Raw genomic sequence first — 17413 nt, forward strand, 5'->3', positions numbered from 1 at the left:
AGAAGTTAAAATAATCTTGAGAATAGAACATACGAATCCGCAACAAACATCAAGGCTTCTTCAGTGCACCATTTAAGAAGCTTGAGAGTAGTAACTTTACCCTTGCTACGGTTGATGACAAACTCTATAAAACCAGTGGTGGAACATTTACACATTTTAATTTCATATTGAATTCGAAGTATTGGTCTTGCTCTGACGGTAGGAACCGTATCATCTTCTGCATAAAAACTAAGGACCTCAGTAGGCGACCCAACTAATCGATTGAGGACTGATCTTACTTCCATAAAATCGATACTTTGCCAGCATAATGGATCGAGGGTTGATCTGAACCATGACTTGCATACAAAAGGGACACCACAGACCAGTGACGCCACGCAGACCCTTCCAAAAACATTCACAAGGCAGTGAATGTGTAAATCCACCCACCTTCCTTGAACCTCCATCTACAACAAAGCAATGTGGAACTCTCAAGTCTCAACCTATTATATATGGAAAAGCAGAAGACAAAACAGAAATTAAGGCTACATTTGGTGAGAAACTTCCAAGTTACAATTAAAGGGGATTGAGGCAAGTTAATAATAGATGAACAAAATGTTAGATGAGATAAAAAATACACTTATGAGCATTACAACTAGACCCGACAGTTTTTGACACAACATGATGATACGATACGAAAACGACACAAAGATAACGGGTTACGGATCAACACGATAACTAATCGGCTCATTATCGGGTGATCAGTTAAAAAAAAATTTATTTTGATAATTTTAAAGTTTAATTACTAAAAGATTTATTCTAAAATACAATAGCCATATTAATATATACAATATATTTTATATGAAATATATAGTTTTGTATTATTATTCTATATAAGTTAAAAAAAAATGTTTTAGTCATTATTTATTTTTATTATGAGAGTTCCTTATTATCATTACTAGGATAAATTTTACTTAACATATTGTTGTCCAAAATTAAAATAAACTAGTATAGTATTTGTATAGGCAAGAACTAAGAAGACATACATACAAGTATGAAAAATGTGAAAGAATATATAAGCACTTATGATTCATCATTATTCCTTCACGAATAGATAATGGTTACACTTACATATATCGTTTAGATTTTTTAAATCCTCCAAACCCTCATGAATAATGTTTTTTATTTGAGGACAAAATTAATAAAATTAATAATAATTATTGTAGAAGTGTAAAAAATGTAAAAAAAAAAATATATACAATCACTCATAGTGACAAGCTTTATAACTTTCATGAAGGGGTCAGCTTCGAAATCCAACACTATAATCCATAAACCTTAAATTTATATTTAACCGTCGATTGTCATTTACGCTTTATTCTTCTTACTGAATTTCATTTTTCAAATTTTCTTTTTTGAAAACATGATCATCTGGCGGATGTAAGAAGATGAACGATTCAGATTTTTGATATCACATTTCGATATTTATGGTTAACTGAAATATGAGTCGATGTCATATAATTTGTAGAAACTTTATAAACATCAAGCAATATTTTCATTAACCATAAAACTCTGAATATAATATTAACGATCCAAACCGTTCATCTTCCTGCATCCTCTAACAGATCATGTTTTCAAAAAAGAAAATCTAAGAAAACAAAATTTGATGAGAACAATGAAGCGTAAATGTAAACAACAATCAACTGTTAAATTTTGATCTATGATTTATATGATTATAGTGGCGAATTTCGAAGTTAAGCTCTTCATGAAAGTTGTAAGGCTTGTCACTACGAGTGTTTATATATTTTTTACGAATTTCGAAGTAACAGCCGTAGGTAAATTTGTACCGTTGGATTCTATTTCACTTATATTATTAGAACTTTTTTGGATGAAAAAACCCCTTCTCTATTTCAATATTTTCCAATTTTACCATTTCATCAATTTAGGTAAGCGAAAATATACTTAAAAGAAAAATGTGTTTTTATGTTTTGGATGTGACAATATGGTATGTATATACTTATTTAATATTATGTTTTTCAATTGATTATTTATTGGTTTAAAATATATTTTCCTTAACGGGTAACGGATCGAGTCATATTACCTATTAATATTATCGGGTCGATTTTGGGTCGGGTCATTTTACCCGTTTATTTTAACAAGTGTTGTGACGACCCGTCCCAATTTATTATATAATTTTCTCCTTGAGCGTGTAAAATGACGAACATGCCCTCATTAGTTAAGTGATGTGGATGTACATGTGCAGCTTTAAATTATTTTTCTTGCTATCGTCATTAAATCTTACTCGACGCCACGAGCGCGTTGTTGCGAGTTAGAGCCGAATCAAAGTAGTAACGAAAAAGGTTACGAACAACTGAATGTGTAACTGGGTAGAATTAAGTTGTCTTTCTTTTGAATGTTGATCCAAACTGAACACTTATCTACCCAATTATTTAGGCCCTTATATCCCGTGGCCCAATTAGAAAATATTTATTTTCTTCTTCTGCCCAATCAGACACGTGCACACACACGTACACTCTCCTTCTCGATTTTTCTTCTTTCTTCTTCTTTTTGCACCGTGACACACCCACACCCAAACCCATCAAAATTTCACAGATCGAACGTGAGCTTTACATCATCGTATTCCCCTTGACCTCACGAACTCAGTGATACCACTCAACCATTGAACGGACGAGTGTAACCTGAGAAACCAGAAGCTTCGACGAGGAGCAAGTTTACTCTGTCACGATTCTGGCGAGTTTACGGAGTCGTAGGACCTGGAAAAGTCCCACGCAACTTCCCTAGAACTTTGGAGCAAGTTTGGAGTTATGTTGACGTCTGATCACACGGTTCTAAGAAGTTCCAGTTTTGGCTAGAATTGTCGAGGGATTTTCCAACCGTTTTCCATTGGATTTTGGACTTCTAATAGGTACGAACGTGTTCTACTCTTAGAGACCTTCAAATCCATATAAATTTCATGGATTTTGGTTAAGAATGAAGTAGATATAAAGCTTTGAAAATTTTCCAGAAACCGGCGAGTGCAGACGGCGGAGACTGACGGGTAGCTAGAGAAGAAGGAGGTATATTCCGTTAACTTTAATGGAATATTCTAACGGCGTTTGGTAACGCCGTTACCATTTAACGGAATGTTTCGCCTATTTTGACGAAATATTCCTAACGCCTTTAGGGTTTCTGTTAGTGTGCCATGCACGTGCCTGCGCATGGCCGGCGGGTGAGGGCGTGTCCGGTGTCCAAAAATCTTTCTAAAAATTTGTGTGGGTTCGTATCACCGAGTAGATCACGTTCGTATATTCAAACCTTACATTTGAGCAAACTATGAGGAGTTATTCCTGGATTTCGTTTATGTGCTAATTAATTAAGGTGAAAATAGTTGTATCGCATATAGGTGAGACGTACCCCGAGGACTAGCGTGGACAAGCAAAGCTAGGAGGCTATGATCCTGCTACTTATTAGTGAGACACACACACACACATATACGGTTTCCAGAAATGTTTTTATATGGAATTATACTTTGCTTCCCATGTCGTAAATAAGTTACATTTTTAAATATTGCATTGTTACACTTGTGAATTGCATTGTGTGATGCAGAAGAGACTCAGGTAAGCTTCTGGTGAGTATTACATCATTGAATAGGTTGTATTGCATTGGTATGCATAAATTTATTTAGAGCTCATCATGGCTGATGCGATAATTATACGCACACAAATTAAACCCTCTTTTTGTCAAATTGTAGTAAGTATGTAAGTAGGGATCGTTCTGGACCGGGGATTAGGAGGGATTGTTAATCACTTGGATTTGACTCAAAAACGTAAAAACACGATATAAAACACTATACTAGACTCAAAGAATGCAAAACTAAACTTTAAAACACTAAGATAAACCAAAACACTCAAAACAAGTTCAAAAGACTCAAAACTGCCTAAAAACACTAACTAGGCAGTTTCTGACCTTAAACCCAATTTTGGACGAATTTAAGATTATGACTTGAATCAAAACACTTTAAAACAAAAACTAAACAAATTCTAAGCACTAAAGAACAAGAAAGTAAAGGGGGGGTTTTGATTTGACGAAAATTGAAATAACAAAACAAGTTAATAAACTAGGCAGATTGTAAAACGAATTTGATGAAAATGGAATGAATGGATGCTAGCCAAGGGGTTCATCTCCACACATGTTACACTTGCATAATAAAAAGATTTCCAATTGCATTTCAATAAACCATGATTTCTCAATGCTCCAAGTTAATTAGATCCGCTTAAATTAACTTTCAGATTTCCCTAGATTCATTGGATTGAATGGAATACGCATTACAACCAAATTATTCCTAATCAAAGTCCCTAACTATGGAATACGCATGATAGAGACATTTAACAAAGATCATTAAGTTCAACGGAAATCATAAGTGTTGACGAGGCATTCGTTACTATGGAATACGCATGAAACTTATGCCAAGAATTCGTTTAACGCGATTGTTTATAAGCAACCTCCACTACTTGTGAATATAAGTTCGTAACTATTAGGTGAAACTCACTTATATTCTAGCGTCATATTCATGCATGAAAATTAAGCGTGCACTCTCAATAAACATACATAAATAAGTTATCAATCAAACAGTTAAACAAATTGAATCCACAACTTATGAAACGCAATTAGAAGTAATCAAATCAAAATGCAAGCATAAACATATATTTCGAATCCCCCCCTAGCCAAGGGGGGTTTAGTTCCTCATGATTACAAAACAAAGAGAATTGGATTTAAACATTGAATTCAAAGGAAAAGAAACACCTAAACATTCCAACAACTCAAACTTGAATTGTATGAACGTTTAGGCCCGCTTCTCTTCCTCTTTGTTGTAGCACAAGGTCTAAGGTGAGTTTTGGGGATTATGGATGATGTAGAATGATAGGTTTTGTGTATGAATGGATGGGGAGTGGTGGAGGAAGGCACGACACAAAGTGGATTGTGTTTGTGCCGTGTGTTTTGTGACTCAATGGATGGAATGGTGGAGTGAAATGGATGATTTTCTGTGGTGAATGGAATGGTTTTCTGAATATGGAAGAGTGTGTCCATTGTGGCTGCAATGGATGCTTATTTATAGGTGAAGAAGAGGGAACATGACAGCTAGGAACTTGGTGGAAATCTGGAATGGTGATGGGAGATGCATGTGGCTGATTTATGCATGTGATTAAAGGGTGGGAGTGCATGTGCTTTGACAGAAATGAAAGGGGATGCACGGCAATGATGGTGTTTGGTGCTGGAAATGAATGTGTTTGCATGTGGCTGATTTAATTGAATAGGAAAACATGTGGATTTAATGTATTAAAGGGTGGGTCATGCACGGCAAGGTGTGGAGTGAATGATTGAATGCATGTGGCTGATTTAATTGAAGATGCATGTGCAATGAAGTGGAATGACAGCTAGGTTATGATGATGAATGCATGTGGCTGAAATGTTGGAGGAACAAGTGCATGTGAATGCATGGTGATTGCATGTGCACGGTTTTGGTTGGAATGCAAGGGAATGTGCTGAAATGATGGTTTCTTTGGTGATGAATGTGGCTGCAAGGTGTAGATGATTATGGGTATGATAAGTGATAAGTGGTGATGATAAGTGATAAGTGTATGATATGTGGTTATGATAAGTGATAAGTGGTGATGATAAGTAATGGGAAAGCATGTGGATTAGGTTGGAAAGCTAGAATGATGAAGTGGGAGTGCACGGCTAAGGATATAGGAAAGGTTTAAATGTCCTAAAACTAAAGGGAACAAGGTTCCAACACTTTGGTCTTCAATTAGGTCTTCAATTTCGTCCAACACTTTGGCTCCAAGCATAAGCTATCCATCCTTAGCCCAAAAGTGCTCCAAAAGTCTCCAAAATGCATCTTTTTACTCCTTTAGCCCTTTGGACCTACAAACACACGAAAATAGCTTAAAGTACTAAAATAACTAAAGAAACATAACGTAAATGCACGAGAACAAGCCTTTTAAGTCGCATGAATATGCTCCTATCAATGGCTGCACCCCGGTACTAGTGCTCTTGCCTGAGGCCAGGGCCAGCCTGCACGTGATTGTTCACCTCCCGCATCGTACGCTCACCTTGGATCCAAGTCTGGTGCCAGCCTATTGTACAGACCACAATAAGTGGTTTTGAGTCGTAGGTGACCCACGATTTATTGCACAACCTTCACGTGATCATAGCACTTGAGCGTACATATTTATACCCAGCCTGTTGTACAGGCCACATTAGGTGACCCTGACTCGTGTGCTAGCCTAGATTGATGAGCTATAGATCCAGTCATACAGGTCACACAAGGTGACTCCGATTGGCATATTATTTTATATTAGTTGCACATCTGGTTTACATCTTTTAGTGCTGAAATATTATGACATGGCATATCTCAGTTTTCACTGGTCTTGTACATTGGTTTTCATACCTACGTAGTAGTATTTTCTGGAAACTATACAGGTTTTATGGAGAGGGGTTATTATATTCATAAAGATAAATACGTTTTCAAACGCTTTGTTTTTGCCCACTCTCCCTTCTGTTTTGCGCGCATCCAGGTTCTAGGTAGCTATTTATCTTTGGTGGCTCACAAGGACTACTCAACGGTTCTGACGTTCCATTAAATATTGTAGGGATCCTCTTCCGATTTGTATAATTAGTGTTTAGTTAGTTCGACTGCACTTTCTTGTTAGATATGCTCTGATGTGCGTGTATCTTATACTTGATCACTTTGACACACTTACATATTACCTCTAGTTAAATAAGTTTAGGTTTGGTTTTTTTATTTTTTATTTTAATTTTTATTTATTTATTTATTCGCATTTTCTTATTATTATCACTTCTGTTGCGCACTTGGCTACGTCACCCTCACGTGACGGCCAGCACGTCTCGACTCTGGTCGGGGTGTGTCAGTTTAGTATTAGAGCCTAGGTTTGGTAGTCTTGCATTCTTCATTTGTGTTATAAGTCCTAATCATTTTTGATCTCTTATGTTAGAACCATACCATCTCGTAAAGAGCCACGTACTTCTTCTGAGTCTGATTTTCCAGATATTGGACAACTTGGTGAAGCTATTGCTAGTGCTATTCACTCCTCACCCCGTCCTCCCCAGAGGACCCCCTTGGAGATTATATATAACTTGAAGCTAAATGATTTCTTTGGCAATGAGGGGTCCGAAGGAGCTGAGCTTTGGCTCGACCATGTTGAGAAAACCTTTCGAGTAATGCAACGGGAGGGAAATCTTTTAGAGGACAGATGGGTCGAGACAACCACTTGGTTCTTGCCTTTGGAGGCTGCATCATGGTGGAACAGGAATCCTATCCGTTGTCAGCCGAATATGCCACAAATTGGAAGATTTTCAAGCATCTATTTTAGAAGAGATTTATACCTCCAGAGTATTTGGATCATAAAAGGGATGAATTCTCAGGACTAAAGCAAGGGAAAATGTCAGCCACTGAGTATCAATGAAAGTTCACTGATTTGTCTCGTTATTGTCCCGAGATTGTTGTAAATCTTGCTTAGATGCTCTGACGTTTTAAGAAGAGTACTCGCAAGAAGTTGCGTTCTATAGCAACTTCGACTCCTTGTTCTACATATTGAGAATTCCTCGAGGTTTTACTCCTGGTTAAGGACTCTGAGAATAGTTTGGATGATAGTGATGAGGAGGAAGAAAAAGGTAATGCTCAGAAAATAATACTAATAAAGATAAAGGGCAGTCCTCCTACAATCCTCGTAAAACATATAATTTTAAGCAAAGTGGCAACAGTTATGGTTCATCTAATGGTGGTTCGAATTCTGCTACGCATCGGAGGGTCTGCAGGTTCATAGGTGGTTCCAGATCCCAGAGGTAGAGAAATCCTAACAGTTTTGGTGCTCCACTTTGTCGTAGGTGTAATAATCGTCATTTTGGGGAGTGTAGACAAGGTGGTAGTGGTAGATGTTTCACTTGTGGTCAGAAGGGGCATAGGGCTAACCAGTATCTGCAAAATTAGCAGAAAGCTCATCCCCCTGCATTACCACCTGCAGTCCCTCTTCAGCAGATTTAGAGACCTAGTGGCTATACTCTGACAGGTTATGGTGGTGATTACCACTATTAGGGAGATGTAGCTCCGTATTCTGCGGGAGCATACTAGTATCCAGCTGATCCATATTATTACGGTAGTTATCCACAGTACTAGGGAGGCTATACGCCGTATGCGTCGTATCAGGGTGGTGGACCACAGTGGTATACTAGAGGATAGTCCCAGAACCTTGATGTTGCTTCTGGCAGTGCTGGTTCGAGGTAATCAAGGAAATAGAGGTATCCAGGGACGAGGTAATCAACCCAGTTAGGGATGAGGTATCCAGGGACGAGGTAATCAAGGAAATAGAGGTCGTGGAGGTCGGTAGCAGGCGTAGGGCAGTGTTCACCACATCACTCTGCAAGACACTCAAAGTAACCTTGATTTGATTATGGGTACGTTGAATATTCTTGGTCATTTTGCTAGAGTATTAATTGATTTAGGTGCCACGCATTCTATTATTTCTCATATGTTTGCTCAAAAGACTCAACCGCACCCTACTCTCCTTAGTTATGAGTTAAAGTTTTCCATGCCTAGAGGCAAGACTTATTATGTTAGCTGGGAGTATCAAGGATGTCCTATTTTTGTTAAGGATGTCATCATGCCAGCTAATCTTGTTCCTCGGGATATTGTCGATTTCGATGTTATTCTGGACATGAATTGGTTGCATTACAATCATGCTAAGTTGGATTGTTATGAGAAGGTGGTCACTTTCCATCGGCCGGGCTTGCCTGTGGTCACTTTTATTGGTGAGTGTTGTGGATTGAGATAGGGCGTTATCTCGGCCGTGAGAGCGAATCGACTGTTGATATCTAGCTCATGTGGTGCTGAATGAGGATACTTTTACTCATGTGGAGGATGTTCGGGTAGTCAAACACTTCCCTGATGTTTTTCCTGATGATTTACTTGGGCTACCACCAGATTGTGAGGTGGAATTCGCTATAGATTTAATTCTAGGTACATATCCTATTTCTTTAACCCCTTATCGAATGGCTCCTACTGAATTAAGAGAATTGAAAACCCAATTACAATAACTTGTTGGTAAGGTTTTTATCCATCCGAGTACTTCGCCGTGGGGAGCTGTAGTTTTATTTGTGATAAAGAAAGACGAAACTCTAAGGCTATATATTGATTAACGACTGTTTAACCGGGTGACGATTAAAAACTGTTATCCATTGCCTTGTATCGATAACCTTTTTGACCAGCTTCGGCGTGCCTGTGTGTTCTCAAAGATTGATCTAAGATCAGGATACTATCAGCTAAAGATCAAGCGTGAGGATGTCCCAAAGAAAGCATTTCAAACTCGTTATGGTCATTACGAGTTTCTGGTGATGCCATTCGGGTTAACGAATGCTCCAGCAGCCTTTATGGATCTGATGAATCGGGTATTTCGCCCGTATCTCGATAGGTTCATTATTGTCTTCATTGATGATATTTTGATATATTCTAAATCTAAGGCGGAACATGTTAGACATCTTACTTTGGTTCTAAAGAAGTTGAGGGAACATCAGCTGTATGCTAAATTTAGTAAATGTTAATTTTGGCTGGATCAAGTGTCGTTCTTGGGACACGTGATATCAGCCCAGGGTATTCTTGTGGACCATCAGAAGGTAGTTGCAGTAGAGAATTAGGAACAACCTTGTACTGTCACGGAAGTACGGAGTTTTCTTGGTCTAACTCGCTATTATCGACGTTTTGTGAAAGATTTCTCAACTATAGCTCTGCCATTGACGAAGTTAACCAGGAAATGAGTTAATTTCAAGTGGAGTGATGATCGTGAGCAGAGTTTTCAGCAACTGAAGTGTTGCCTCACTCATGCACCTGTGTTGGCACTTCCAGATGACAATGGGAATTTTGAGATTTATAGTGATGTTTCTTTAAATGGTTTGGGTTGTGTACTAATGCAGCATGGAAGGGTGATCGCGTATGCTTTACGACAGTAAAAGCCCCACGAGATGAATTATCCTACTCATGATCTTGAGTTAGCAATTATTATCTTTGCATTGAAAATCTGGAGGCATTATTTGTACAGGGAAACGTGTCGGATCTTCACCGACCACATAAGTCTTAAATATATTTTTACTCAGAAAGATCTTAATCTTAGGCAGTAGAGATGGGTTGAGTTGCTCAGTGATTATGACTGCACGATTGAGTATCATCCTAGTCGTGCAAACTCTGTAGCTGATGCTTTAAGCAGGAAATCCCAGGGTCGACTGAAGACACTGTATGCATGCAATGTTTCACTCTTGACAGAGTTGCGATCTACTGGAGTCACATTAGGAGAAGTTTACCAGGGAGCTCTACTTGCAATTTTCAAGTTAGGCTAATTTTGCTGGATCGTGTACTCGAAGTTCAGGCGAATGGGTCAAAATCTTAGAAGTTAATATAAGCAGTGTCTAGAGGGAAAAATAAAGATCTCAGGATTAGGAATGCCGATGGTATGCTGATGCAGAGCCACCGAATGTACGTGCCTAATGTCAAAGAATTAAAGAAAGATATACTTGATGAGGCGCATGTTTTAGCATATGCGAAGCATCCTGGGAGTACCAAGATGTATCACACCATCTGACCTTTCTATTAAACTGGCATGGTATAAAAAGAGAAATCGCAGAATATGTAAGTCGTTATGCGGTTTGTCAACAAGTCAAGGCAGAAAGGAAGAAACCTTTTGGGTTATTATAGCGACTTCCCATACCTCAATGGAAATGGGAAGATATTACCATGGATTTTGTGTACAAGTTACCTCGTACACGGAATGGTTATGATGGTATTTGGGTGATAGTTGATCGACTCACCAAGTCAGCACACTTCATACCCGTTCGAGAAAATTACTCATTGAGTCAGTTGGCAGAACGATTCATTTATGAAATTGTCAAATATCATGGTGTTCCAGTGAGTATCATTTCTGATCGGGATCCCAGGTTCACTTCTAAATTTTGGGTAGCTCTCTAAGAAGCTTTCGGTTCGAGATTGCTTTATAGCATGGCTTATCATCCTCAGACAGAGGGAAAGCTTGAGAAAACCATTTAGATGCTAGAAGATCTGTTGAGATCCTCAGTTTTATAGTTTGGAGACACTTGGCATAAGCGTTTAGCTTTGATCGAGTTTGCTTATAATAACAGCTATCATTCTAGCATTGGCATGTCACCTTTTAAGGCGCTTTATGGTAAACCATATCGTACCCCGTTATGTTGGTCTGAAGTTGGCGAGAAAGTGTTAGTGGGGCCTGAGATTGTGGATGAGACCACGCTGAATATTCACCCGATTAAAGCTAACTTGAAGGCAGCCCAGGATCGACAAAAGAGTATTGCTGATAGACATTCAACTGATAGGGTATATAAGGTTGGGGATTGGGTATTGGGTATTTTTGAAGCTGTCACCATAGAGAGGTGTGGTATGGTTCGGAAAGAAAGGTAAGTTAAGTCCTCACTATATTAGACCTTATCAGATCACCGAGCGAGTTGGTGAAGTTGCCTATTAGCTTGAGCTGCCTCCAGACTTATCAAAGGTACATAACATGTTTCATGTGCCTATGCTACGTAAATATGTCCCTAATCCGTCCCACGTAATTCTTCCTCAGCCACTGGAGATTAACCCAGACTCGACATACAATGAGGAGCCGGTGACGATTTTGGATTGGAAAGACAAGGTTCTCCGGAACAAGACCGTTCGCATGGTGCAAGTTTTGTGGAGGAACTACTCAGTCGAGAAAGCTACCTGGGAAACGGAAGATCATATGCAGGACTTATACCCATGTCTGTTGTTTGATTATTGATTTTTTATGTGAAATTTTGGGGACAAAATTTTCTTAAGGGGGGGTAGATTGTGACGACCCATCCCAATTTATTATATAATTTTCTCCTCGAGCGTGTAAAATGATGAATATTCCCTCATTAGTTAAGTGATGTGGATGTACATGTGCATATTTAAATTATTTTTCTCGCTATCGTAATTAAATTGTACTCGACGTCACGAGTGCGTTGTTACGAGTTAGGGCCGAATCGGAGTAGTAACAAAAAAGGTTACGAACAACTGAATGCGTAACTGGACCTTATCAGATCACCGAGCGAGTTGGTGAAGTTGCCTATTAGCTTGAGCTACCTCCAGACTTATCAAAGGTACATAACATGTTTCACGTGTCTATGCTATGCAAATATGTCCCTAATCCGTCTAACGTAATTCCTCCTCAGCCATTGGAGATTAACCCAGACTCGACATACAATGAGGAGCCGGTGATGATTTTGGATTGGAAGACAAGGTTCTCTGGAACAAGACCGTTCGCATGGTGAAAGTTTTGTGGAGGAACTACTCAGTCGAGAAAGCTACCTGGGAAACGGAAGATCACATGCGGGACTTATACCCATGTCTGTTGTTTGATTATTGATTTGTTATGTGAAATTTTGGGGGCAAAATTTTCTTAAGGGGGGGTAGACTGGGACGACCCGTCCCAATTTATCATATAATTTTCTCCTCGAGCATGTAAAATGATGAATATGCCCTCATTATTTAAGTGATGTGGATGTACATGTGCAGATTTAAATTCTTTTTCTCGCTATCGTAATTAAATTCTACTCGACGTCATGAGTGCGTTGTTGCGAGTTAGGGCCGAATCGTAGTAGTAACAAAAATGGTTACGAACAATTGAATGCGTAACTAGGTAGAATTAAGTTGTCTTTCTTTTGAATGTTGATCCAAACTCAACACTTATCTACCCAATTATTTAGGCCCTTATATCCCAAGGACCAATCAGAAAATATTTATTATCTTCTTTTGCCCAATCAGACACGCGCACACACACGTACACTGTCATTCTCTCTCATTCTCGATTCTTCTTCTTTCTTCTTCCTTTTTCACCATGACACATCCATACACAAACCCATCAAAATCTCACAGATCAAACGTGAGCTTTACATCATCGTATTCCCCTTGACCTCACGAACTTAGTGATACCATTTAACCGTTGAACGGACGAGTGTAACCCAAGAAACCAGAAGCTCCGACGAGGAGCAAGTTTACTCTGTCACGATTTCGGCGAGTTTACGGAGTCTTAGGACCTGGAAAAGTCCCCACGTAACTTCCCTAGAACTTCAGAGCAAGTTTGGAGTTGTGTTGACGTCGGATCACATGGTTTTGAGAAGTTCTAGTTTTGGCCAGAATTGTCGAGGGATTTTCCAACCATTTTCCATTGGATTTTGGACTTCTAATAGGTACGAACGTGTTCTACTCTTCGAGACCTTCAAATCCATATAAATTTAATGGATTTTGGTTAAGAAATGAAGTAGATATAAAGTTTTGAAAATTTTCCAAAAACCGGCGAGTGAAGACGATGGTCGGAGGCGGCGGACGGCGGAGACCGACGGGTAACCGGAGAAGAAGAAGTTATATTCTGTTAAGTTTAACGGAATATTCTAACGGCGTTAGGTAACGCCGTTACTATTTAATGGAATGTATCGCACATAGGTGTGACATACCCTGAGGACGAGCATGGACAAGCGAAGCTAGGGGCTACGATCCTACTACTTATCAGTGAGTGGGCATTTTTTTTCTATATATATATATATACGGTTTCCAGAAATATTTTTATATGGAATTATACTTTGCTTGCCATGTCGTAAATAAGTTACATTTTTAAATATTGCATTGTTACACTTGTGAATTGCATTATGTGATGCTGAGGAGACTCAGGTAAGCTTTTGGTGAGTATTATGTGATTGAATGGGTTGTATTGCATTGGTATGCATGCATTTATTTAGAGCTCATCATGATTGCACCCTGGTATTAGTGCTCCTGCCCGAGGCTAGGGCCAGCCTGCACGTGATTGTTCACCTCCTGCACCGCATGCTCACTTTGGATCCAAGTTCTGTGCCAACCTGTTGTATAGACCACAATAGATGGTTCCGACTCGTAGGTGACCCACGATTTATCGCACAACCTTCACGTGATCGTAGCACTTGAGCGTAGATATTTATACCCAGCCTGTCGTACAGGTCACACTAGATGACTCCGACTCGTGTTCTAGCCTAGATTGATGAGCTATAGATCCAATAGTACAGGTCACGCAAGGTGACTCCGACTGACATATTATTTTATATTAGTTGCACATCTAGTTTACATCTTTTAGTGCTGAAATATTATGACATGGCATATCTCAGTTTTCGCTGGTCTTGTACATTGGTTTTCATACCTACTTGGTAATATTTTCTGGAAACTATACGGGTTTTACGGAAAGGGGTTATTATGTTCATAAAGATAAATAGGTTTTCAAATGCTTTGTTTTTGCCCACTCACCCTTCTGTTTTGTGCCCCTCTAGGTTCTAGGTAGCTGTTTATCTTTGGTGGCTCACGAGGATTACTCGGCAGTTCTGATGTTCCCTTAAATGTTGTAGGGATCCTCTCCCGGTTTGTATAATTAGTGTTTAGTTAGTTCGACTGCACTTTTGTGTTACCTATGCCCTGATATGTGTGTGTCTTATACTTGATTACTTTCACACACTTGCACATTATCTCTAGTTAAATAAGTTTAGGTTTGGTTTTTTTTTTTAATTTTTTTAATTTTTTTTTCGCATTTTCTTATTATTATCACTTCTGTTGCATACTTGGCTATGCCACTCTCATGTGACGGCCAACACGTTTCGACTCCGGTTGGAGTGTGTCAGGTGTTACACGACACGACTTGTTAAAATATCAGGTATGACACGAAAATGACACGAACACGAATGCCAAGTCTAATTACAACGTATGTGGGAGAGAGATGAAAATCATCCCGCGTGCATGCAAGGGTTAACCCAAAAAACCATACCAAGGAGGGCATAATATAAATAAAAATATTTTATTAGAAGCAATAATAATATTTCATTAATACATCGAATCGACCAGTATACAACTTTTGTTTAAAGTTCGGATATTACATATGTATCTACAAGTAGGGCAATATAACAAACTTGACTAGTTGGACTAAATCTCTTGGGACTTTCAAGCCCCTCGACCAAACGACGAGAGAAATTGAACGGATGGAAAAGACAGCAAGAAAACGTAAAAATAATCACTACCTCAAAGCGGGAGATGACAAGAGAAATTGAAAAGCAAACGGACGTTTCCAGCTTCTCCCTCCCCACTCTCTCTCTCTCTCTCTCTCTCTCTCTCTCTCTCTCTCTAATCTCTATCCGTCCACTCTCCTGCAATTACAAGATTCAAATAATTAAACGGGGGCCACGCTCAAGTATGGGGTTGTTTAACAGAAGAGGCCAACGAGGCAAGCTCGCTGCATCTCCAACATGAATCCGTGATTTACTGGATCTTGGTCTCTTAGGGTGCGAAAGTGGCATAGGGAATCACAGCGGTGTGGGGTTCGGAAATCACCTTTGCAATTTGATTAGTACTGCGCCTACCATCTATGGGAGACAGGACACACTAACACGTTTGAGTCTTGTCTCTATTAGGTCATCTCTAATTTTTGGGTAAACCTATTGGATTAAAACCGAAATTTTTTAGCCAAAAAAATTAGGTTTTAATCCAAAAACTGTTTTTTTGCTCTAACGATTATGGGCTAAAATTTCAACCCCAGGTTATTAAAAAAATAAATATAAGCCAAATTTTTTTTAAATAAACTTTAAAAAAAAATGATGTAGACTTATCCTAAATTAATTTTATAAACATTTTAACATATTGAAAAATCACTAAATCGACACATGACACACAATGTAAGAATATGAAACACATAATAGAGATATATAAACACAAAACACATGAAACACACAAAACACATGTGAAATACATACAAAACATATGATAGAGATGTATAACACATGAACCACACGAAACACATACAAAATACATACTAAACACATGAAACACAAACCTTCAACCGTCCATTATAAAAGCATATATTGAATATCTAACCATCATACAACATATTCACCAATCATTCAACTTTCATAGTGTTTTTGTTTTCCCAAGATCATCAATATCTCATCAATGGGTGATAGAAGAAAGCGTAGCTTGACAATGCATATGGCACAATACCAAGCAGGGCTTGCAACTAGAGATGCATAAATGAACAACAAAGAAGCCGAATTTACAAACTCGCTTATGAAATATGAGCACCATGCTGAATCTAGCTATCGTGGTTTTGTCACAGGGCATTCATTTGTTTAGCATGATAACCGGATGATGAAAAACTATTTCATCGAACATCCGACATATCCTCTTCATGATTTTTGGAGGCGGTATCAGATGAGGAGAGAGAGCTTTTTGAAAACATCTTGAACGTAGTTGTCTATCATGACCACTACTTTGCAAGGAAGATAGATGTCGTAGGCTAGCAAAGTTTGTCACCTCATCAGAAGCTCACATTTGCATTTCGAATGCTAGCTAATGGGTGCTCTGTAGACTCAACTAACTCATATAGTCGACTTGTGGAGAGTACTACTATTGAGAACCTCAGGTGCTTCTGTAAGGCAATTGAAGCAATATATAGAGCCAGATTGACACACCCCGACCAAAATCAAGGCGTGTTGGCTATCACGTGAAGATGATGCAGCCGAAAGTGCAAGTGATGTAAGAAAATAGTGAATAAGTTAAAACCGAAATTAGAATTTAATTAAACTAATTCAGTGAGTACGCAGAAGTGGTTACAACCCATAACTACAAATATTTAGAGCATATATAACATAAGGGTAAAGTAGTCAAATGAGAAAAGTACTTATTACACAACTAGAGATAAGTTCCTACATTAAGATGGAGATATGTCAGAATCCACCAGTTATTCCTCGTATGCCACAGAGATAAAATCAGCTAACTAGGACATGGAGGGGTGAAAAATAGAAGGGTGAGTGGGCACAAAAATAAAGGTTTATAAAATCCATTTACCTTTCAATCATACTAACCCCTCGCTGCAAAACAAGTATAGTTTCCAAAATATCATACTACATGTAAGTATGAAAATCAAATGCATGCTCAATGTAAGTCCAGAAGTATGCCACATCAGATATTCTCAACAATAGTATATATATGATTATGTGTTGTAATCTATACTAACATGTTAGTTGGAATCACCTAATGTCACCAGTACGACTGCACCTATCGCTCATTAGTCATATGCTAACACACAAGTCGGAGTCACCTAATGTGACCTGTATGACAAGACTAGGTGTAATAATAATCGCTCTAGTGCTACGATCATGTGAAGACTAGTGCTATGCGTGGGTCACCTACAAGTCGGAGTCACCTAATGTGACCTGTACGACAGGACTAGCACCTACTTGGATCCAAGGTAAGGGTGCGGTGCGGGAGGTGAACATACACGTGAAGGACTAGCCCTGGCCTTGGGCGGGAGCACTGACACAGGGGTGTAGCAATGAT

The sequence above is a fragment of the Pyrus communis genome, chromosome 6 (genome assembly GCF_963583255.1).
Source record: "Pyrus communis chromosome 6, drPyrComm1.1, whole genome shotgun sequence".
Classification (NCBI taxonomy): domain Eukaryota; kingdom Viridiplantae; phylum Streptophyta; class Magnoliopsida; order Rosales; family Rosaceae; genus Pyrus; species Pyrus communis.